The 25,020-nt window shown below is 40.5% G+C and overlaps 1 protein-coding gene across 1 annotated transcript in view; it reads left to right on the forward strand.

Moving 5' to 3' along the window:
• The window catches only part of SPON1 (spondin 1), a 279,589-nt gene that overhangs the window by 24,017 nt on the left and 230,552 nt on the right, over positions 1-25,020 (forward strand). The gene's annotated exons all lie outside the window — the stretch shown is intronic.

Raw genomic sequence — 25,020 nt, forward strand, 5'->3', positions numbered from 1 at the left:
CAGAGACTGTGCAAAAGTACTCACCATCCTTACATTTTGTGCTACTAAAAACTAAGTGTTCCCTGGACTGCTCTGGGCAAGCCAGCTGCCCAGCTCACTGTCTTCCTTCCTCCAGGTCTCTGTTTTTTCCTCCTTTCCAAGGAAAGCCTGCCCTGAACACCCTGTGTAAACCTCCACCCTGCCCAACTGAAGTAAATTAACTAGTAATCTAAATTTTACTAGTGTAGGTAACAGTCTGGCCCCTGGACTCACTCCTCTCTCCCACTCAGTTTTTTTCCATTGCAGTTACAGCCTCCTGACATGCTATTAATTCCACTTATTGACTTGTATACTATCAGCCCCCTTCTGCTGAACCATAAATTCCATGAGTCGAGGATTTTTTATCTGTCTCATTTGCTGCTATGTCCCCCACCCCAGCAGTGAACATGCCCAGCATAGCATAGGCACTCAAATATTTATTGAGCTGAGCGTGGTGGCACACACCTATAATCTCAGCAACTTGGGAGGCTGGGGAAGGAGGATCGTGAGTTCAAGACCAGGCTCAGCAACTTAGTGAGGCCCTAAACAATTTGGCAGAGCTCTGTCTCAAAAAATAAAAAAGGCTGGAGTTGTGGCTCACTGGTTAAGCACCCCTGGGTTCTATCCCTGGTAGCCCCCCCCCCCAAATTTTTTTAACATAATTTAAAGTGCATTTTCACACTAAAATTCAAGCTGCTGATTTATAATACTATTGTCTTATTTTATTCTTAATTAAAGGCCTTTGTTATATTTTTAGTTTTAGGTGTTTAATTTAAGGCCTAACTGGAGTAAATTAACTAGTAATCTAAATTTTTACTAGTGTAGGTAACAGTCTACCAATTATAAGAATACAGTCTCACAATAAAATGATGTTTTTTTTTCTGAAAAGATCCCTATAACACCATACAAACAACTATCTTTCAGTAACTAATTCTTCTGTGTGCTTAACTGCCATTTTTTAAACCTTTGTTGCAATCTCTTCATTAAGGAATGATAGCTATTTATTAGCATCTAATGGTTCTGATCCACGTTAGAAATTGAAAGTGTTTTTGACACATTTTCTAGTAATAAAACACTATTGCAAGCTCGTTTTCAGGAATTCTCTAAGTTTATAAGAAAACATGTTCTCATTAATCTAGTTTATCATGCCCCTTACATGGGATTTTAAAATTTACCATTCACTATTAGAAGTAATGGAGTAACATTTTCTTGCATAAACTTTTATTTGGTATTCATTTGCTAAGATAGATTCCTGGAAGTGTAACTAAAGTACAAAAGATATGGTAGTTTTTATGGTTTTGACATATATTGCCAAGGTGATTGCCACACCATATCACCCCAAATTTCTCCCAACACTTTTTTCAGCACCTGATATGGGCATTCCATCGTGTAGCTGCAGCTTTGGATGTGAGGGGAACATGCATTTGAGGTCAGGACTGAGCATCACAGGATTTGGGCAGGCTAAGTTGATGGACCACATCTAGCAAAATGGAAGCTAATGAAGGAACAGAGAAAGTCACTCACTTAACTCTAAATGACCAATTGCGCAAGTACCAGATGGGAGATTTGGATTTATAGCAGCACTTTAAACAAACAAACAACAAAACTACCCTAGGACTTTTAGAGGCCTGTCAGTTCAGAATGAGTTATTCATGAGATAGGACCACAGAAAACTAATGAGGTCTCAGGGTGCACCCTAAGAGCAGGCATCCAGAACACAGAAGTTACATCTTCTAATGGGATGTTTAATCTGCCTTGAGAGAGCCCACAATCCTCTTTCATTCTCTGTAGAGCACACCTTTCCAGAGAGTGAATATTGAAATATAAGATACATAAAGTATATTCTTTCATTCATTTTTTCATTTAAGTATTTTTCCTTTGTAATAATCATTTGTTTGAAGCATTATTTGTTTAATATTAGCTTTGCCCCACCAAAATGTAAGGCAAATCCAAATCTATTTTGTTCACTTCTGCATTTCTGACAACTAGCACCAAGTCAGTAGTTATTTTTTGAAATGAATAAATGAATGCATTAGTTGCCAGCTATGTGAAAGACACCATACTAGCTTCTGAGCATAAGGAGATAAATAACTAAAACATGGTCCATATTTCAGGTAGTTAAAGTCTGCAGCAGAATCTGTATTCCATTGACATTATTGGGCCACAAATAGGTGGCAGGTGAACCTAGATATTTATTTACTTAGATAGTGGGGAGGCCTTATCTGTAGGGAAATACTATCGTTTCCTACTTGTGGAATAGAGAAAATAGACCTGTACAAAAAACCGTAAAGAACTATATTATAGTACTTAACATGCTAGGTACCAACATGCATAGAAAGCAAGTAGGAAGCATCTGGAGGTCTCCAGGGCAGCTTCCTCTACCTGCTCAGACCCCTGGAGTGGAGGCTTTTGCCAAAGCGTGACTTGAACCTCATTTTTGGTGAAGCTTCTACATAAAAGTAATTCATATAAAACCTAGTAATAGAGCCCAGCCAACCACCTCACACCCACAATGAACAGTTTGGGTGTCATGTATCCAGTAACGTTTTATGTTTCACTGTATCTTCTTTGAGAAATCCATAGAGGTTTGCAAGGGCACAGTAATATTTTTTTTATTAAAAAATAAATGAGCCAGGGGATAAATGCCATGCTGAGCCTGGCCTTTCCCTTCAGGAACTCACTTGGTGTCAAGTGCTTCTGCGGAGCTAGGATGCTAAAAGAACCGTCACAAGGGCACATTTTAAAAGCGATGTCAATACCTCTTGTTTGATGCTGGATTTTCTTAAAATTTCCATGTGGAATCATTTGTAAGAATGGGAAAAGCTGGGGTGTAGCTCAGTGGTAGAGCACCTGCCTGGCAGAAGGAGTGCATGGCTTCACAGCCCCGGTCTCTGGTGCCTGCTACCACAGAAGACGAAGAGTGGTTTTCCTCCTAGCAGCAAGCCCTGAGTCTGGGAACCACCTGCTCTCTCCAGACTGAAGTGCCCAGCCGCACGACAGAGCACACCTGGGTTTCATGCTGAAAATACAAGAAAGGATAAATACAGAGAAGAATAAAGAGGGAATAAAATGCACTTCTTTATAATATAAACACTATTAACATTGGGGTATATTTCCTTCCAGATATTGTCAGATAATATTTCAATATATAAATATAACTTTATATATATATATATATATATATATGCACATATAATTTTATATTTATGACTTTTCTAGCAAATACTGAAACCATACCATATACAGGGCCTTATGTCCTGTTTTTTAATGAATACTAGAAGCATATATTAATACAATTAAATATTATTTTCTGACATGGTTTTAATGGCTTTATAATACTCCATTCTTTGGACTGTGATATGATTGGGATGGATATAAAGTAAAATGCAGCATTTAAGCATTACTGGACACATGATACCCAAACTGTTCAATGTGGGTGTGAGGTACTTGGCTGGGCGCTATTACTAGGTTTTATATGAATTTCTCTTATGTAGAAGCTTCACCAAAATGAGGTTCAAATCATGCTTTGGCAAAAGCCTCCACCCTAGGGGTCTGAGCAGGTAGAGGAAGCTGCCCTGGAGACCTCCAGATTCTTCCTACTTGCTTTCTATAATTCTTTGATTCTTCCCGCTCTGCTGGGAGTCCCTGAGAAGAGGAACTCTTTCTTTCACAGCAGCACACCCGGCACTAGGTGCCGTGCCTAACACAAGGTCAGAGCTCAGTCAGTAACTGTCACATGAATACATGTGTCAATCTTCCATCAGACCTCCTCCCATCAGATAGGCACATATCCCACTTACAAGGTAATACTGAGGGCATTAAAAATTTGAGGGCGCAGAGCCAGTAAATGGCAGTGAGCAAAGATTAAAGCATCTGAAGTCTGATTATTTTCTGTCCTTTATCTTGTCACTCCAGGGGGAGAAACTGAGACAGAAATCAACCTCATGGTCCTCTAAAATCCTTTGTGTGTTGTTCAAAGGACCACACCAGGTTTTTGATTGTACAGATCTGTCATCTTCCAGGTCTCAGCCCTTAATGCCATCTCCTGTCTTTTCAGATGTCCGTGTTTTCTTTTCATCCCACCTAGAACCTGTGCCTCTGCCCCATCTCTGAGTTCCCAAACGGTTGGCAAATCCCTCTGTTCCAATTCTTTGCACACAGTGCTGCCCTGATGTGTTAAATCCCCATTCTCCTGCAAGACTGCTCAGAGGCAGAAAACTGGGCTGTGGCCATCTCTGTATTCCCATGGCCTCATCAAGGCCTGCCTGGCACATGGGCCGTTGATAAATGTTTTCCAAATTGATGGATGACTGCCGCTGGAATTTCTGGCCCTGCCCACTTGTTGGCTGGCATTAGTTGGTCTCATACTTTCCTGCATGGGAACTAGAATTATTTCCACATCTGTTTTCTAGAGGCCTGGAAATCATTTTCAAATTCATGATAGAATTGTTCAGCCATCATCTATAAGTTTTGTTGCCAAAATGAACTTTTATTGTATATATTATTAAGTATTTTTTTAAATGCCAGTAAGTCACTGTGTGATACTTGAACACCTGTAAAATGAGATTGATGTGCCTCTACTCCAGATCTAACAACATGGTGGCATAGGTGTTCATTCTGATTTTGCAAACACTTAAAGCCATCATGCTTATTTTTAAAAACAGAGTTAAATTCAAAGAGTGACTGGATCATTATTTACTGAAACAGCAACCTATTTTCAGATACTAGGTAATTTTAAAATTGTAATTAATTTAGCAATGCATTTTTAAATAGTAAAGCCTTTGATTTTATTTATTTGTTAATATATAAGTGAGCTGACTCATGTTCTAGGCTGTGAGGTTATGGCTGTGACTACAATAGACATAAATGCCTGCCTTTACGGACATTGTGCTTCTGTATTTTAGATCATTTTAATGGGATAGTCACAAGTTCCTGGATCAAAGAGCTTTCAGGTTCTCACTATATACTACCATGTCGTTTTCATTGCACCTGAACAGGTAGGAGTTTGAGTAGAAGCCTGATTTAGAGCTTAGAGAGTATAGAACCTTTACTAAGACTTTGTCTTGGTTTCCTCACTGGATTCAAAGCTATCCCTCCAGATGCCTCCCAGCAGGTACCTGAGTCCCATAGTCCTTGCTGTATGGAAGGCCAGGGTGTTGGCTGCAGGGAGTTCCCATCAATATGCCATGTGTCATCAAACCAAATTCAGCAAGTCCTTTTCTCATGCAACTCCATTTTTGCCCTGATAAATTAATTGTTCAACATGGTCTATGCTTCCGGCATTTCAAGGTTCTTCTAGACTGGGCATCTTTTATCCAACACAGTCGATCACTGTCTTCATAGTCTTAAGTCGTAAGAGGTGGGTATTACATGGTAAGATAGGAAACCAGGCAGCAGAGAATAGCTCTCAGGGAAACTAACTCAGGGTACCCTGAGAACTACCTGCCCACAAGGACCCTGCCAACTCTTCTACCATCCACCTCTCAAAGTTGCCTTCATTTTGGGGACCAAGTTTCCAACATATGACCCCTGAGGGGACACATTAAATCATAGCTGAATCAGAGCATTGGGCAAAACTTTGTGTTCCCTCCTCCTCCCCCTCATCCAAGAAAACCCTGAAGAGACAATGAATATTGAGAGTCACAGCTTATCAGGAGCAGAAGCTTCTGGAAACAGTAACTGGTAGGAACACATAAATGGTAATTGGTGAATAGCTAGAGACTGTGTGGACTGGTTTGAGAGTTCAATTCTTGAGAGCCCATTCCTAGAGGACCCCATACACTTTCATGAATTTTATTTCCAGGAACCCCCCTTACCAGGTTCTCTCAGTGAAAGTCAGAGAAAAATACCCTTCTGCTTTGATCATGAGGAGGGGAAAATGAATTTTTAATTTGCCAAGTTTGTTCTTCATAACAAAAATCTGCTCTCAAGGGAAACGACTTCACCAAAGTCTTAGCCCACCCAGAGGAAGAGTGATTAGCCCCTGAGCCTTCCTGTCTCATATAAGGGGAGGAGGGAAAAGGCTGGCAAACTCTTCTGAAGGCCAGAGACTCTGGTCCAATAGAACACTGAGATGTGATTATAAGACTGTGTCCTTATGGGTTTGGAGCCTTTCCCAACACTTTACCACCATGTTACCAGGGCTCCAGCAAAGAACAATGGATTACAACTAAGAGCTGCAAGGCACAAACCATACCTAGGAAGGAATCTAGCCATGTCGTCATAAAATCTCACATTCAAGACCCATCTATCTCGGTCCCTGTTACCCCAGATGCCATGTCTGGCTTTCATCAAAAATGCATGTGATATACAGACATGCAGATAACAAACAAGCAACAAAGAGGCAATGGACCAAATTCAGATACAGCAGAGATTTTAGAGTTATCAGACTGGGAATTTAAATAACTGCAACTAATATGCTAAGAATCTAATGGAAAAGATGGACAGCATGCAAGAACAGATGTTAATGTAATTAAAGAGTTTGGAACCCTAAGAAGAATCAAAAGGGAATACTAAAAAGTCAAAAGTACTGTAAAAGACATGAACAAAGACTTCGATGGGCTCCAGCGGCTATATGTAGCCAAGGAGTAGAGTTTGAAGATGTCAAGAGAAAGTCCAAACTGAAATGCTAAGAGAAACAGAGTAAGTAAGCAAATAAAACTAAACCAAATAGCCAAGTGGGGAAATTAATAAGATGTAGCATACATATAATGGCAATTTCTGACAAAGAGAGAAAGGAGTAGAAGTAGTATCTGGAGATTAGATGAAACAATAAACTTAAAAGGCTATTATAGGGGCTTGGTCGTAGCTCAGTGCTAGAGCATTTGCCCAGCATGTGTGAGGCCTTGACTTTGATCCACAGCGACACACACACATACACACACACATATTAGAAGCCTATTATTTCAAGTAGTGGGCTCGTACTAAATGATTAATAAATGATACTTCTATCATTGTTATCATTGACAGATCAAAATAAAAGTAGGCTGTAATCAAAGGCAAACCTGCAAAGAGGACCCAGTCTTGATCAGGGCGAGAGAGGGACTTCTGTCTTGAGATGGGGGAAAGCATAAGCTGATGATGAATAAGAAGGAGGGTAGGAGAGTTCACTGAATACCCTCCATGCAATTCTGATTTAATTCTAACATTTTTTTTCGTCTTTTTTGCAGTGCTGGGGATTGAACCCAGGGTCTGTCTGCTAAATGCTAAAACAGTTCTGTACCATTGAACTATATCCTTAGCCCTAATTCTGATTTCTATAGTAATATTTCCCTCACAGGATTGAGAAGATTAAATAATATATAACAGTAGTTTTAAAATTGGAATGAACATCAGAATCTCTAGAGTGTTTGTTTATAATGTACCTCTCTTGAAAGAGAAAAAGAAAGGTCACGGGGTGGGGGTGGGGAGGATTTCATGAAGGGAGACCAGTAGAGTAAAAGAAAGGTATCAAGGAGAGGAAGGAGGGGGTGGGAAAGGGGAAATACTGTGGAATGATATTGACCAAATTATATTGTTATATTGGGTACATGTACAAATATATGCATATTTATATATGTACCCCCAAACCAGAGAATTTTAAAAATTTGTTCTAATTAGTTATACATGACAGCAGAATGCATGTCAATTTATTGTACACAAATGGAGCACAACTTTTCATTTCTTTGGTTGTACACAATGTAGAATCGTACCACATGTGCAGTCATACATGTATCTAGGGTAATGATGTTCTTCTTGATCCACCATCTTTCCTACCCTCATGTCCTCTCCCCAACCCTCCCTCCCCTTTGCCCAATCAAAGTTCCTCCATTCTCTGCCCCAACCCCTATTATGGGTCAGCAACCACTTATCAGAGAGAATTCCATCCGTATACCTGCAAATGCCATAATTTTATTCTCTTTTAATGCTGAGTAATATTCCATTGTGTATATGTACCACAGTTTCTTTATCCATTCATCTGATGAAGGGCATTTAGGTTGGTTCCATAGTTTAACTATTATGAATTGAGCTGCTATGAACATTGATATGGCTGTGTCACTATAGTATGCTAATTTTGAAGTCATTTGGGTATAGACCAAGGAGTGGGCTAGCTGAGTCAAATGGTGATTCCATTCCAAGTTTTCTAAGGAATCTCCGTATTGCTTTCCGTATTGGTTGCACCAATTTGCAGTCCCAACAGCAATGTATGAGAGTAACTTTTTCTCCACATCCTCGCCAACACTTATTATTGCTTGTATTTTTGATAATTGACATTCTGACTGGAGTGAGATGAAATCTTAGATTAGTTTTGATTTGCATTTCTCTAATTACTGAGTAGTTGAACATTCTTTAATATAATTGTTGATCAATTGTATATCTTCTGAGAAGTGTCTGTTCAGTTCCTTAGCCCATTTATTGATTGGTTATTTATTTTTTTGGTGTCAAGTTTTTTGAGTTCTTTATATATCCTGGAGATTAGTGCTCTATCTGATGTGCTGTAGTAAAGACATTCTCCCACCCTGTGGACACTCTCTTCATATTATTGATTGTTTCCTTTGCTGAGAAGAAGCTTTTTAAAAACCAGAGAATTTGATTCTGTGCACCTAAGGGACTGTGGTCCCTACCCTTCTTAAGAGCATCCCCTGTGGATTTGACAGAAGTGGTTCACAGGCCATCCTTTAAGGAACATACAAGGATGTTAATCAGAGTGTGGCCTGAAACATGCTCAATAAATGTTTTTCAAGTAAGAGGCAAGCTGATCTGCAGAGGGCTGCGGACTGAGGAGATGGAGGAGGCTTGGAATAAGAGTAGAGAAGTTGGGAGGGAATCCCTGAGAGATGGATGGAAGAATTGCCTGTCAACAGAGAGACCCCGTTTTAGGAAGCACACATTCCTAGGGAGGACCTTCAGACTGGGCTTGTAACTTTCTCCATCAATTCTGAAGAGCCTAGTTGTAGGAGTCAGTTGGACAGATGGTGTGGTTTTCCTGGAGCTGATGCTGTGGTTTGTATATGGTGTGTCCCATCCACAACCCCAGGTTCATGTGTGAGAAACTTGGTCCTAGTGTTGAAAAGGTGGAACCTTTAAGAATGTGGCTTAGTGCAAAGTAATTACATCATGAGAGAGTACATCACCCTTGGAAGGGATTTGTGTTGATTTCGCATTGTGTATTACTGCTCATGAGAGCATGTTGTTATAAAGTGAGGCCATCCCTCACCCTTGGTCCTTTGTGCACAAAGCCTCTTCTCCAAGGCCTTGTGGTCTTCTTATCAGATCAAATTGATGGGGATGCCTGGTCTTGGACTTTCAGCTTCCAAAACTGTGAACCAAATAAGCCTTTTCTTTATATAGTATTCAGCCTCAGGTATTTTGTCATAGTAACAAAAGCCAGATTAATGTAACTGGGAATCCAGGAGTACAGTGGCAGATGGGAAAGCATAGGCATCCAACCAAGGGAAAAGATAATCAGGGCACTTCTGAGAATGTCAGAGATTCAGGCTAGCAAAGAAGGCAGTACCTCCACTATCTACCTACTTATTTTTTTTAAGTCCTAGGACCCCACATCTCCTCCAATCACTGACTCATTCCTTATCCCCCTCTCAAAACCACACAGAGTTGAACCTACTTGTGTCTTTCCCACTTCTTCACTGTCCATCCTCTTCTCTATCCCACCAGTCTGAATTTAGCCCCATTACTCTACCTATCAGCTTTTGACGGTTTCTGCAAAGGCCTCCATGTTGTCCGTGGTCACTTCATCTCTTGACTCTCTTCATCAGAGGCCTGACCACTCTGTTTCCTTACACACTCTCCTCTCATGTATTCCTGTTTTATGTTTCCTTTCTGCCTCTGCTGGTGTATTCATGTGCTTTAGGGAGACTACTCTCTGACCTCCTGATCTTGTTTTTTCACACTTGGTGCTGTTGACATTTGGAGCCAGGTGCTTTGCTGGTGGTGGCTGTCCTGTGCATCCTAGAATGTTTGGAGGCATCCCTGGCTGCTACTAGCACTCCCTCTTCCACCCAATCTGCTAATCTAGGCCCTGGACTGAGATGAAGGGTAAATAAACTGGGGCTTTTCAAATTAGCGTGTGGATGTAAATTCCTATACTACTCAAATAGAAGCTGGAGGGGTTAAAGTCATAGTGACCCCAGCTTCCATTTCTTTTTCTGAAAAATGAAAATAATAAAAAATTTAAAGTGACCAAGACAACCCTGAGAGTTCTTGGCACAGAGAAAATATTTCGTTATTTGTTATAACTTTCAGAGTCCTTATCACAGGGCTATAAAGTTATGAATGACACGCTTCCCAACACACAGGAAGAAGCTGTGCTCAAGGAACAGAGTGCTGGGTGCTCAACTCTAGAGCCTGGGAGTCCTGGATTAAAATCCTGATTCCACAGCTCTGCTCTATGGACCCTCTAAACCTCAGTTCCTTCTTCCTTGTATATTGGGAATAATAGTACCTACTTCCTTAGGTGAGTCAAATGAGGAATTTCTAGGAAAAGCACTTGACATGATAACTAACATATCAGTACACAATAAACATTATTGTTTATAATCAATAAATATAAATGAATGCATAGAGGAACAGGGGAGAAGCTCATCTGTAACTGAATCTCGAAGTCTAAGGAAAGAGGGGGGAATATGGATAATGGGCTGGAAGCATGGAAAAGCTTGCTGTCATCAGGGAATAGGGAGAGACTCAAGGCTTCTCATGTAAAGGTTAGGGCATGAGGTGAGACTGAGGAAGTCATGATCTAAATGCCCTCCCATGCCACTTCAGGACAGTGGGACTCATCCTTTCAACAACTGCAAACAAAAATACGTATGTTCTTTCATTAGAGGGAGGAAAGGAGGCAGTCAAGAGTCTTACACTAGGGACAGCATGTTAATTACCTTTGTACATTAAGAAGAGAACTCTCATCAATCTAGAAGAGTTTGGAAAAGGAAGGGTGGTTAGGAGATTGTGGAAAAGCCCTAGTGACAGATGATGAAGGCCACCCATCAAGAGATGAAGGTCACAGATGTCAAAGAGCTAGCATGGATGGGGTTCCTGACCAGTTGACTGCAGAGGGAAAAATGAAAGGCTGAGTAGGACTCTGAGGCTTTTGCTTGGCCACAGGCAGTGGACCGCTAGGCCATTAAGGCCCTTGTTACCTTTCCATCTGCCACCCACCCTCTCCCCTCTTCTCTTATCTTAGTATTTGAACTCATCATCACAGCAACACATCTGCCATATCCCATAACTTCCCTTTTTCCTTGTCTTCACACCCATCTAACAAAACTCCAACCCTCAATGGACGTGTGTGCGCGCGCGCGTGTGTGTGTGTGTGTGTGTGTGTGTGTGTGTACACATGCCTGCATCTTAGCTCTATAGCTGGAGAAGGTCATAGTTCAGGGCAGATTGGTAAACTAACATCACATAAGTTTCCTAGGACTGCTTTAACAAATTACTAGAAAATTGGTGGCTTCCAATAACAGATATTTATTCTCTCATAGTTCTGGAGTCCAGAAGTTCACAATTAATTTCACTAGACTAAAATCAAGGTGTCAATGGGACCACAATGCCTCCAGGAGCCCTAGGGTAGAATCTGTTCCTTGCTTCTTCCAGCAGTCTTAGGCTTGTGGTCACATCTCTCCAGTCTCTGCCCCATCTTTATATGGTCCCATCTCCTCTGTCTTTCTAAATAACTCTCTTTCTACTCTCTGATAAGGACGCACATGGTTGCATTTAGAGCTTACCCAGATGCTCCAGGATAAATGCCTCCTTCTCAACATTCTGAAATTAGTCACACCTTCACCATGTTAGTTAGTATTCAGGAGTTCTGGGGATCAGAATGGAGCCTACCTTTAGGGAACCCCTTTCTGCCTACCACACACATCCATGCAGGATCACCGACCTTTGAGGAATTGCCACCTGCTTGGCAATATGAATTACTCTGGAAGGTTCTCTCTCCCACTTCCCCCAATGTTGATTTTCTTTCATTTCGGACACACATAGATGCTCAGTAAATGTATACTGCAGGAACAAATGAAGTGATAATAGAATAATGACAGAGCTAAGATCCAGGGATAGAAGAGGGCTCAGGAGAAGGGCCCTAACTCAGTGTTACACATGTTTGTGAGCCCAGAAGCTGATTCCGCTGGAGAGGTTCACTCTCAGTTGGAAATTTGGACTGGGAACTCTACAGGGTTCAGGCTGGTGGTACCACGGTAGGCAGGAAAGATTGAAGATAGGAGATGATTCATGTTTGGAGGTGAGAGGGGGACAGGATTAAGAGCAGACTTGGGGCTCAGTTTATTAAAGGAGGAGATATAGTCATGAAAGATGGAAGCGAACAAAAATAATATGGAGATGGAAGGGAGGGACGGGGAGAGCATGGAGATGAAGCAGAAGGTGGAGTCAGATGAGGGGGAAGGAGAGACTAGTACGGGTGGAATGAGGGCTTGGGTAACATGGGGAAAGGTTTAGATTTCCTGAGAAGAGGAAGATCCTGATGTCATAACCAAGCACGCACGCGAGTGCACTTGTGCATGAGGAAGCGCTGCCCGATGAATCCATTTCTCAATTAAATGCCTGCCTCTCTTCATAGCAACCCACGCTCTCTGAGGCAGGCAAGGCAAGTGTAGTGATCTTTCTTTCCTGGATGCAGTATGAAGCTGATCCGCAGCCTGTGCCTTCCCTCTTTCCCTTAGACCACACTCTCGCTCTTCTCCAGCTTAACTATCACACTGGCTATTAGGTTCCACCATATGAATCTGGGTCAACACCTGAATCGTGGTCATTCAGACCATGTCCATGAGGACATATATTCCCAGTGCCTGGCATACCATGTGACACACTCAATAAACACGTACTGCAAGGACAAATGAAGGGATAACGGGATAATCCCTTTAACTGCCTGGAGCTGGAAGACATGTTGCTGTCATCTTTCAACATTTCTATCTACTGCAGATGAAGCTGGCCTCCAGCCAGGGGAAAGTAAAATGCTCTTGGTAAATGGCATTTTAATAGGATCTTCGCTTTTAGAAACCCTAGTGTTTTTTCTAACACCTCACCCTGCTTTTTCCCTTTACTGGGACCCCTTAAGAATCAATTACATTCTCTTAATTAGCAGAGCTGATCAGGATAGACCAGGACCAAAATACTGTGCATAAAATGTGACTCTAGTCCAGGGCAGCCTAGTGTGAGCAACTCCAAGACAGAAAGGTGAGGGAAGATTATAATTTTAGTTTCTATGGCCTGCCTTGGGGAAGAGAAATAATAGTTTTTCTGGTCTACCTTGGGGAGGAAAAAGAGCAGGTAAAAGGAGGGAAGAGAAGATGAAAGACAGAGAGAGATTTTGCTTTCGGAGGCTGTTTCTGAGACCTAAGGTGTCCCAATATTACTCCAGTCACTCAGGAAATAACGAGGGCTGTGAGAATTATAAGCAGGAACCATGGATGAAAACCAAAATTTTATATATATATATATATATATATATATATATAAAATATATATATATATAAAATATATATATGGATGAAAACCAAAATTATATATATATATATATATATATATATATATATATATATATATTCATCTTAATATCACAGGCTCCCCCCTCTATGAAGTTGTGAAGTTAGAAAATCTCCTTTTCTGATATTTCAAAATTCCCCTTCCCTATAGCTTCCACTCTTTAGGGCAAGTTTTAAAGACAAATGTGGCCCTCTTCCATGTGACAGCCCCTTTACACATGTTAAGACAGAGCCTGCAGCCTGCTCTTCCTGGCTCCTTTGAGGGTCCTTACATGGCAGGGCAGGGGTCAGACCCTGCACTGCCCTTTTGCACTGGGGTCTATTTTGCCTCTGCAGAGACAACCCTGTTTTAGCATCCTTTTCCCTGGTACTAGAAACGAAAACTGGTTTCCCTAGAGACCAAGGCACTCACTCTCTTAGAGACAAAGTACCAGAATGTATTTGAAGAGCAGAGCAGTAATTGCTTATCTTGGTGTTTTCAACCTTGGTCTTAGGAGATGAACTCCATGCACCTCCTAGGTGCCCAGACACATCATGGAAGTCTCCTCCCTACACCTGGGACATAAATGGTCAAATATCACTCCTGATCTGCATTTGGGTGATCTGCCCTCCTCACTGAATGAGACCCAAAGTTTTGTATAACTTTGTCCTAAATCAAACCCAAATCTATGACTCCCTTACCCCAGGAATCCAGTACTGATGGTCACCAAGAACTCAGCCACAGGTAGAGCAGCTCTCCCCATCAGATTCCACCACATAGAAGCATTTGTTCTATGTTCAAGGCACTACAGTGGTCAAAATAGTAATTATGACATGGGTATTCCCTCCTGTCCTAAAGATTGAGGTCCCTGGGTCAACCAAGAATTAAACAACCAGCTAGAACACAGAAGGATCATGCAGGACTTAAAGGGTGTGGCAGGCACATAGGGGCAGGGAGTGAAGGAAGGCTTCAGGAGAAGCTAACTAAGGATCTTCTGGACAAATAGAAGTCAGGGGGTGAGGAGGATGCAGAAGGAAGAGTGTTACTTGTGGAGACCTGGAGGTGAGAGGGAACCACAGAGAACAAAGGAACACAGGCTTCAGAATACAGTCTCTCAGGATTTGATTCCTGGCCCCACTTCTTATTAACTAGATGACCTCAGGCAATTCTTCAAACCCCAGTGTCCCTGTGTATAAATGGAAAAAATAATGTCCTTCTCAAAGAGTGGGTGTGAGGCTACAGTGTACAATATGTGGAATGTGCTTAGCAGAGTCTGGCAAGTGAACAGCAGAGAATGGTGGGGTTACCCACTGCCTCTCAGCCATGATACCCTCATAGGCCATGGAGGGGGGTGGTGTTGGGTGCTGTTCCCTTTCTTTAACAGTCGGGGATTGCTGGGAAGCCTTCCAGAGGCCCATACTTGAGTGTACTGAGCTCTGGCTTGTCAAGTCCTCCTCAGACCATTAACGACTACATCCAAAGTGACCAAGCCCTGCTAACTGGTCCTAACACACACTCTGGACTTTGACCCAGAGCCACAGAATTAGATTGGGGAGGCTGACACTGTGCCATAGTGGGCTGCCTCAGGTTGGCTTTTGACTCTGATGAGAGATATCTGCAAAGAAGATTAGCACCTGATCCCTTATAAAGCAACTTAGCTGCACAAAGCATTTTCTCACAGTGGAGACGTGCAAACCCTATTTTTCCTGTGTGCTAGCACACAGGCCCTGCTCCATCAGTGCAGCATTCACATGGTACAGACTTCCCCAGTAAGAACAGCCAGTTCATCTGTTGGTGTGGCACACACCAACTCCTCTTCTAAGACTCCCTTAAAGTCACTTCCTCAGCTAAGCCATCCCTGTCCCCCCTGGCTTCCTCTGGCTTCCCAGGGGAATTCCCCCTCACTCATTTTCTCCCCCTCCTGCTTTCCTCTCTAGACTGGAAGCCCCTTGAAGGCAAAACATGTTTTCATCATTGTGGAATCCCCAGGGCCCAACCTAAAAATTTGTTCTTGGTAGTTAATATGTGCTTGTTGAGCAAAAGGATGACCACATTGCACGCCCCTTTCTTTATGAAATAGGAAATGTATCTTTGACATATCAGTCCCTCTGAAGATGCATCGCTTGTCCCTGCACAGAATGGTCTCTGGCGACCATAAGCATCTTCTCCCCGTGGGTCTGTTTCCCACTGCCACCCAACCGCACGCAAACTCCACACGTTCTGCATTTCTTCACAGACTACGCAAGGTACTGAATAGATGGCCAACTGGGGATGATTGTTTAAGCTCTGTTTAGCCTGTGTGTGTCATCAGTGAGGATGGGCAGAGGGACAGAGGCTGGGTGAACAAAACCCACAACGCACTGTTTCTACTTGGCCAGGTTTTATCTGAGTTTTGGATTTGGGAATAGAAAATTTAATTCTATTAGTAAACGAGCGATAATTAGTCATTTTAGAGCCACTCTCTGAGTAAAATGGCAAATGAATCCAATTTGGCTATTTTTGAAGAAAAAAATAAAAAGGAGGAAATTAAGGGGCTTTTTGACATTATTTCCCCAAATTCTCTGACTCACTGATGGGTTTGTGGCTGCAGTTGCCAGAAGCTCCATTTACTGTGCTGCCTGAATATTGAGTAGGATCTTCCTGGGACATGTTCAGCTCGAATGACGTTTTGGAAGCTGCTCAAACTGTGCTCAGGCCATGTTGCTACTGTTGAAAACACTGCCTTTTGAGCAACCAGCTTACCCAATTGGGGGAAATCTTCTTCACGATGTTACATTTTTAAGAGCATCTTGGCACACTCATTCCTAAGAAAAAGACTGGAAGGAATAATTCTGAAATGCCTGGACATGCCAGAGGTTTTTATTTATTTATTTTTATTTTTTTGTGTGTGTGTGTTTTATTTTTTTATTTTTTTTTATTGGTTGTTCACAACATTACAAAGCTCTTGACATATCATATTTCATACATTAGATTGAAGTGGGTTATGAACCCCCAATTTTACCCCAAATGCAGATTGCAGAATCACGTCGGTTACACATCCACAATTTTACATAATGCCCTATTAGTAATTGTTGTATTCTGCTACCTTTCCTATTCCCTACTATCCCCCCTCCCCTTCCCTCCCATCTTCTCTCTCTACCCCATCTACTGTAATTCATTTCACTCCTTGTTTATTCTCCCATTCCCCTCACAACCTCTTATATGTAATTTTGTATAGAAATGAGGGTCTCCCTTCATTTCCATGCAATTTCCCTTTTCTCTCTCTTTCCCTCCCATCTCATGTCTCTATTTAAAGTTAATCTTTTCTTCCTGCTCTTCCTCCCTACTCTGTTCATAGTTGCTCTCATTATATCAAAGAAGATATTTGGTATTTGTTTTTTAGGGATTGGCTAGCTTCACTAAGCATAATCTGCTCTAGTGCCATCCATTTCCCTGCAAATTCCATGATTTTGTCATTTTTTAGTGCTGCGTAATACTCCATGGTGTATAAATGCCACATTTTTTTATCCATTCATCTATTGAAGGGCATCTGGGTTGGTTCCACAGTCTAGCTATTGTGAATTGTGCTGCTATGAACATCGATGTGGCAGTATCCCTGTAGCATGCTCTTTTAAGGTCTTCAGGAAATAGTCCGAGAAGGGCAATAGCAGGGCCAAATGGTGGTTCCATTCCCAGCTTTCCTAGGAATCTCCAAACTGCTTTCAAAATTGGCCGCACCAATTTGCAGTCCCACCAGCAGTGTACAAGTGTACCCTTTTCTCCACATCCTCGCCAGCACTTATTGTTGTTTGACTTCATAGTGGCTGCCAATCTTATTGGAGTGAGATGGTATCTTAGGGTGGTTTTGATTTGCATTTCTCTGACTGCTAGAGATGATGAGCATTTTTTCATGTACTTGTTGATTGATTGTATATCCTAATCTGAGAAGTGTCTGTTCAGGTCGTTGGCCCATTTGTTGATTGGGTTATTTGTTATCTTATTGTCTAATTTTTTGAGTTCTTTGTATACTCTGGATAGTAGGGCTCTATCTGAAGTGTGAGGAGTAAAAATTTGTTCCCAGGATGTAGGCTCCCTATTTACCTCTCTTATTGTTTCTCTTGCTGAGAAAAAACTTTTTAGTTTAAGTAAGTCCCATTTGTTGATTCTTGTTATTAACTCTTGTGCTATGGGTGTCCTATTAAGGAATTTGGAGCCCGACCCCACAATATGTAGATCGGAGCCAACTTTTTCTTCTATCAGACACAGAGTCTCTGATTTGATATCAAGCTCCTTGATCCATTTTGAGTTAACTTTTGTGCATGGTGAGAGAAAGGGATTCAGTTTCATTTTGTTGCATATGGATTTCCAGTTTTCCCAACACCATTTGTTGAAGATGCTATCCTTCCTCCATTGCATGCTTTTAGCCCCTTTATCAAATATAAGATAGTTGTAACTTTGTGGATTAGTCTCTGTGTCCTCTATTCTATACCATTGGTCCACCCGCCTGTTTTGGTACCAGTACCATGCTGTTTTTGTCACTATTGCTCTGTAATATAGTTTGAAATCTGGTATCGCTATACCGCCTGATTCACACTTCCTATTTAGAATTGCTTTTCCTATTCTGGGTCTTTTATTTTTCCATATGAATTTCATGATTGCATTATCTATTTCTACAAGAAATGCTGTTAGGATTTTGATTGGCATTGCATTAAACCTATAGAGAACTTTTGGTAATATCGCCATTTTGATGATGTTAGTTCTGCCTATCCATGAACAGGGTATATTTTTCCATCTTCTAAGATCTTCTTCAATTTCTCTCTTTAGGGTTCTGTAGTTTTCATTGTATAAATCGTTCACCTCATTTGTTAGGTTGATTCCCAAGTATTTTTTTTTTTTTTTGAGGATATTGTGAATGGAGTGTTTTTCCTCATTTCCGTTTCAGAAGTTTTGTCGCTGATATACAGAAATGCCTTTGATTTATGCATGTTGATTTTATATCCTGCCACTTTGCTGAATTCATTTATTAGTTCTAGTAGTTTCTTTGTAGACGCTTTTGGGTCTTCTAGGTATAGGATCATGTCATCTGCAAATAGTGATAATTTAAGTTCTTCTTTTCCTATTTTTATGCCTTTAATTTCTTTTGTCTGTCTAAATGCTCTGGCTAGTATTTCAAGGACTAAATTAAATAGAAGTGGTGAGAGAGGGCATCCCTGTCTTGTTCCAGATTTTAGAGGGAATGCCTTCAACTTTTGTCCATTCAGAATGATGCTAGCCTGAGGCTTAGCATAGATAGCTTTTACAATGTCAGGGTAAGTTCCTGTTATCCCTAGTTTTTCTAATGTTTTGAACATAAAGGGATGCTGTACTTTGTCGAATGCTTTCTCTGCATCCATCGAGATGATCATATGGTTCTTATCTTTAAGTCTATTGATGTGGTGAATAACATTTATTGATTTCCGTATATTGAACCATCCTTGCATCCCAGGGATGAATCCTACTTGATCATGGTACACAATTTTTTTGATGTGTTTTTGTATTCAATTCGCAAGAATTTTATTGAGGATTTTTGCATCTAGGTTCATTAGAGATATTGGTCTGTAGTTTTCTTTCTTTGAGGTGTCTTTGTCTGGTTTCGGAATCAGGGTGATGTTGGCCTCATAGAATGAATTTGGAAGAGCTCCCTCTTTTTCTATTTCCTGAAATAACTTGAAAAGTATTGGTATTAATTCTTCTTTAAAGGTTTTGTAAAACTCCGCTGTATACCCATCCGGTCGTGGGCTTTTCTTGGTTGGTAGTCTTTTGATGGCTTCTTCAATTTCATCCATTGATATTGGTCTGTTCAAATTGTGTGTATCCTCCTGACTCAGTCTGGGCAAATCATATGACTTAAGAAATTTATCGATGTCTTCACTATCTTCTATTTTATTGGAATATAGGTTTTCAAAATAATTTCTAATTGTCTTCTGTATTTCTGTAGCATCTGTTGTGATATTGCCTTTTTCATCCCGTATGTTAGTAATTTGAGTTCTCTCTCTTCTTCTCTTCGTTAGCATGGCTAAAGGTCTGTCGATCTTATTTATTTTTTCGAAGAACCAACTTTTAGTTTTGTTAATTTTTTCAATAGTTTCTTTTGTTTCCATTTCATTGATTTCCGCTCTGATTTTAATTATTTCTTGCCTTCTGCTATATTTGCTGTTGTTTTGCTGTTCCTTTTCTAGGGCTTTGAGATGAAGTGTGAGCTCATTTATTTGTTGGTTTTTTCTTTTTTTGAGGAATGACCACCAGGCGATGAATTTCCCTCTTAAAACTGCTTTCATTGTGTCCCATAGATTCCAATATGTTGTGTCTGTATTTTCATTTATCTCTAAGAACTTTTTTATTTCCTCATTTATGTCTTCTGTAACCCATTGATCATTCAGTAACATATTGTTCATTTTCCATGTGATGTAGGATTTTTCCTTCCTTCTTTTATCATTGATTTCCGTTTTCATTCCATTATGATCAGATAAAATGCATGGTATTATCTCCACCCCTTTATATTTGCTGAGGGTTGCCCTATGGCATAATATATGGTCTATTTTTGAGAAGGATCCATGTGCTGCTGAGAAAAAAGTATATCCATTTGATGATGGTTGATATATTCTATATATGTCAGTTAAGTCTAGGTTATTAATTGTGGTATTGAGTTCTATAGTTTCTTTATTCATCTTTTGTTTGGAGGATCTGTCCAATGGTGAGAGAGGTGTGTTGAAGTCACCCATAATTATTGTGTTGTGGTCTATTTGATTCTTGAACTTGAGGAGAATTTGTTTTATGAATGTCGCAGCACCATTATTTGGTGCATAAATATTGATAATTGTTATGTCTTGTTGGTGAATGGTTCCTTTTAACAGTATATAATGTCCTTCCTTATCCCTTTTGATTAACTTAGTCTTGAAGTTGATTTTATTCGATATGAGGAAGGCCACCACTGCTTGCTTACGAGGACCGTGTGCATGGTATATTTTTTCCCATCCTTTCACCTTCAGCCTGTGTATGTCTTTTCCAATCAGATGTGTCTCCTGGAGGCAGCATATTGTTGGATTTGTTTTTTTAATCCATGATACCAGCCTATGTCGCTTTATTGGAGAGTTTAAGCCATTAACATTCAGAGTTACTATTGATATATGGTTTGTACTTCCAGCCATGGTTGATTATTTATCCTTTTTTAAAAAAATTTAGTTTGTTTCTCCATGATTATCTTTCCCCTCGCCCTCTGTCTTTACCGAGGCACTTCCCACTGATGGTTTTGGTTATTGTTTTTCATTTCTTCCTCGTGTAGTGTTTTGCTCAAAATGCTTTGCAATGCTGGTTTTCTGGCTGCAAATTCTTTTAACTTTTGTTTATCATGAAAGATTTTTATTTCATTGTCATACCTGAAGCTTAATTTTTCTGGATACAGAATTCTTTTTCTTTTTTTTTTTTTTAATTTTTTATTGATTATTTAAAGCATTACATAGCTCATGATATATTATCTTTCATACATTAGACTCAAATTGTGTTTTGAACTCCCATTTTCACCCCAAATATAGATTGCAGAATCACATCTGTTACATATTCACATTTTTACATAATGCCATATTAGTGTCTGTTGTATTCTGCTACCTTTCCTAACCCCTACTATCCCCCCTCCCCTCCCCTCCCCTCCCATCTTCCCTCTCTATCTCCCCTGCTGTTGTTCAATTCTCTCCCTTTTTTTTCCCTCCCCCTTGCCCCTCATAGCCTCTTATAATTTTATGTATCCTTGAAGGTCTCCTACCATTTCCATATGCTTTCCCTTCTCTCTCCGTTTCTCTCCCCCCATTCATCTTTGTTTACTGTAGTCTTTTCCACATGCTCTTCCTTCCTGTTCTGTTCTTAGTTGTTCTCTTTATATCAAAGCAGACATTTGGCATTTGTTTTTTAGGGCTTGACTAGCTTCACTTAGCATAATCTGCTCTAATGCCATCCATCTCTTGTAGCTTTTAATATTTTCTCTTTGTTCTGTATATTGGATATCTTCATAACAATGTGTCTTGGCATTGGTCTACTGTGATTTTGTGTGCTCGGTGTCCTGTATGCATCTTCAATTTGTATATCTGTTTCCTTTTTTATTTCTGGAAAGTTTTCTGTAATTATTTCATTCACAAGGTTACTCATTCCCTTGGTTTGAATCTCTGTACCTTCTTCTATCCCGATGACTCGTAAGTTTGGTTTTTTTATGTTATCCCATAACTCTTGGATGTTTTTCTCGTGATTTTTTACCAGCCTTTCTGAGTTGGCTAGACTCTTTTCAAGATGGTATATTTTGTCTTCATTATCTGATGTTCTGGCTTCTACTTGCTCCACTCTGTTAGTGATACTCTCAACTGAGTTTTTAATTTGGTTTATCGTTTCCTTCATTTCTAGAATTATTGTTTGATTATTTTTTATAATCTCTATCTCCTGATAAAGATGCTTAACTTCTTCTTTTATCTGTTTATGTAATTCATTCTCAATGTGTTGTTTCGCTGCTTGAATTTGCTGTCTCGTATCCTGTTTAAGGTTCCATTCCATCTGTCTAAGGTGTTCCTTGAGTTCTTTATATGACCATTTTTCTGATGACTCTAGGTCCTCCTGAATATTTAGGCTGTCCTGCATTGTTTGTACTCCTTTTCTTCCTTGCTTTTTCAAGTTGCTCATGTTACTTCTTGTTCTGTTTGACTGCTGAGTTACTGTTTACTCCTATAAATTTATTTGATGCTTGGGAGGAAAGGTATTAGAAGGGAAGGGAAGAAGTCACTAAAGAGAATGAGAGTAAGCAGGTAGAATTCAAGGAAGGGGGAATAAGAAAATTGAAAAGAAATGAAAAGACAAAAGAAGAAAAAAATAGGAAATAAAAAAAGAAAAAAAATTTAAAAAAAATAATAAAAAAAATTAAAATTAAAATTAGAAGAAAAATTTTTTAAAAAAATGTAAAAAAAATTAAAAACAACAAGAAAGAAAAATGAAAATGAAAGAAAAAACCCAAATAAAAAAAAAAGAGAGAAAAAAAAACTAATAAATGCAGTCTTAGAGTTTGATTAACTTCTCTTCCAGTAGGTGGCGCTGTGCCCACCAGGCCAAGTTTCTCCTGTCAATACGCAGGAACCAATCACTGTTCAGCAGCTCCTCCTCCCAGACTGGGCGAGTCTCCAATCCTGAGTGCCTAGGGCCTCCTCTTGTGTCTAGTCACTTCCCTACTTTTCCTCTAGCCAGGCCCCTCTCAGGGGTGCCGCTCACCACAATACTGGCTACACACCAGGTCTGTTGCTCCCGGGAGCCCTGTTTTCATGAATGACTGGGCACACACTCCCAGTTTGCCATTCCCTCAGACCCTAAGTTTATAGAGCTTGGGGCTGAGAATCCTCAGCGAATTTTACTTGCCCTCCGGTAGCCACGCCCGCGGTAGCTGGTGCAAGAGACCTCAGTTGTCAGCACTTGTGGGAGCGGTAGCCGGGAGTTCCGCGCCACGTCTGATTCCCTCAGTCTGGCTGTCGCGCTCACGGGAGAGCTGGGGGGGCCCTTACCGGAGAGCTGGGAGAGGCCCTTAAGGTTTCCCCATGTGTGGAGAGGGAAGGCTAGGGAATTACACACCTGTAGCCGCAGGTTTCAATGAAGTTATCTCCTCTGCCGCAGTCTGGTGACGTCAGTTCTCTGCCATGGTGGTATCTCTTGCAAATGGCGACAGTTCGTTTCCCTTTGCAGGGTGACCAATGCAACGGGTGGGTCCTTACTGTCTCTCCCAAGCCCTGTTTCAAACCTGTGGCCACTACCCATGAAGGCTCGGTTGGCATTTACCTCCGTAGGAACAGAAGGGCCAACCAGTTGTTTCAGCCGGATGGATTAGTGCTGAGTCACAGCTGTTTGTCTGCGGGAAGCAGGCGAATGGGAGCTTGAATTCAGCCGATTCGGGCTCAGTGTGTGTTCTGAGAGACCCAGACTGTTCGTCCCAGATCCACATCAGTTCAGCATTGCCTAGTGATCCTGAGCAAACAGAATTTAGATTGTATAAGACTCCCTATGCCCACACAGCTGAAGAGGTCAGAGACTTGATCTCTCCGCGCCCCCGCCATGTTGGAATCAGAGGTTTTTATTTTAAAAAAAATTTTAATGAGCTTTTTTTCTTATCATGGTACCCTTTTTTTAAAAATTAATTTGTTTATTTATATATAACAGTGGAATTACAATTCCTGTGACATATAGAGCACAATTTTTCATATCTCTGGTTATATACAACTACAATTCTTGTTATAATTCTTGTTACACAGAGAGCACAATTTTTCATCTCTGGTTGTATACAAAGTATTTCACACCAATTCATGTCTTCATGTGCATACTTTGGATAATAATGTCCATCACATTCCACAGTCATTTCTAATCTCATGCCCCATCCCTTCCCTTCCCACCCCTCTGCCCTATTTAGAGTTTGTCTATTCCTCCCATGCACCCCTCCCTACCCCACTATGAGTCACCCTCCTTATATCAGAGAAAACATTTGGCATTTGTCTTTTTGGGATTGGCTAACTTCACTTAATATTATGTTCTCTAACTCATCTATTTACCTGCAAATGCCATGATTTTATTCTCTTTTATTGCTGAGTAATATTCCATTGTGTGTATATGCCACATTTTTTAAATTATTCATCTATTGAAGGGCATCTAGGTTGGTTCCACAGTTTAGCTATTGTGAATTGTGCTGCTATAAACATTGATATGGCTGTGTCCCTGTAATATTCTATTTTTAAGTCCTTTGGGTGTTGACTGAGGAGAGGGATAGCTGGGTCAAATGGTGGTTCCATTCCCGATTTTCCAAGAAATATCCATACTGCTTTCCATATTGACTGCACCAATTTGCAGTCTCACCAGCAGTATATGAGTGTGCCTTTTTCCCCACATCCTCGCCAACACTTATTGTTGTTTGTCTTCATAATAGCTGCCATTCTGATTGGAGTGAGATGATATCTTAGAGTATGTTTGATTTGCTTCTCTCTGATTGCTAAAGATGATGAACATTTTTTCATATATTTGTTGATTGATTGTATATCATTTGAGAAGTGTCTGTTCAGGTCCTTGACCCATTAATTGTTGGAGTTATTTGTTTTTTTTTGTTTGTTTGTTTGTTTGTTTGTTTTTTGTTGTTGTTGTTTGGTGCTTTGCTTTTTGAGTTCTTTATATACCCTGGGTTTTTTTTTTTTCCATACTGGGGATTGAACCCAGGAGCACTCTACCACTGAATTGTGTCTCCAGCTTCCCTTTTTACTTTTTATTTTGAGACACAGTCTTGCTAAGTTTCTGTGGCTGGCCTCAAACTTGAGATAATCCTTCCTCAGCTTCTCAAGTCACTGGGATTACAAAGGTGCTGCAGGTTTTTAAATTATGCATAATTGTAGAGTTAGGCTCCATTTAAGCAAGCAGACCCTTTGAGCTTCACAGTTTCCTACTGTGTTCATCACCACACTACTCTTAATAATGACCAGCATTTACTGAAACCCACTGTATACCTGGCTC

The sequence above is a fragment of the Spermophilus citellus genome (genome assembly GCF_964194105.1).
Source record: "Spermophilus citellus genome assembly, chromosome: 2".
In the NCBI taxonomy this organism is placed as follows: domain Eukaryota; kingdom Metazoa; phylum Chordata; class Mammalia; order Rodentia; family Sciuridae; genus Spermophilus; species Spermophilus citellus.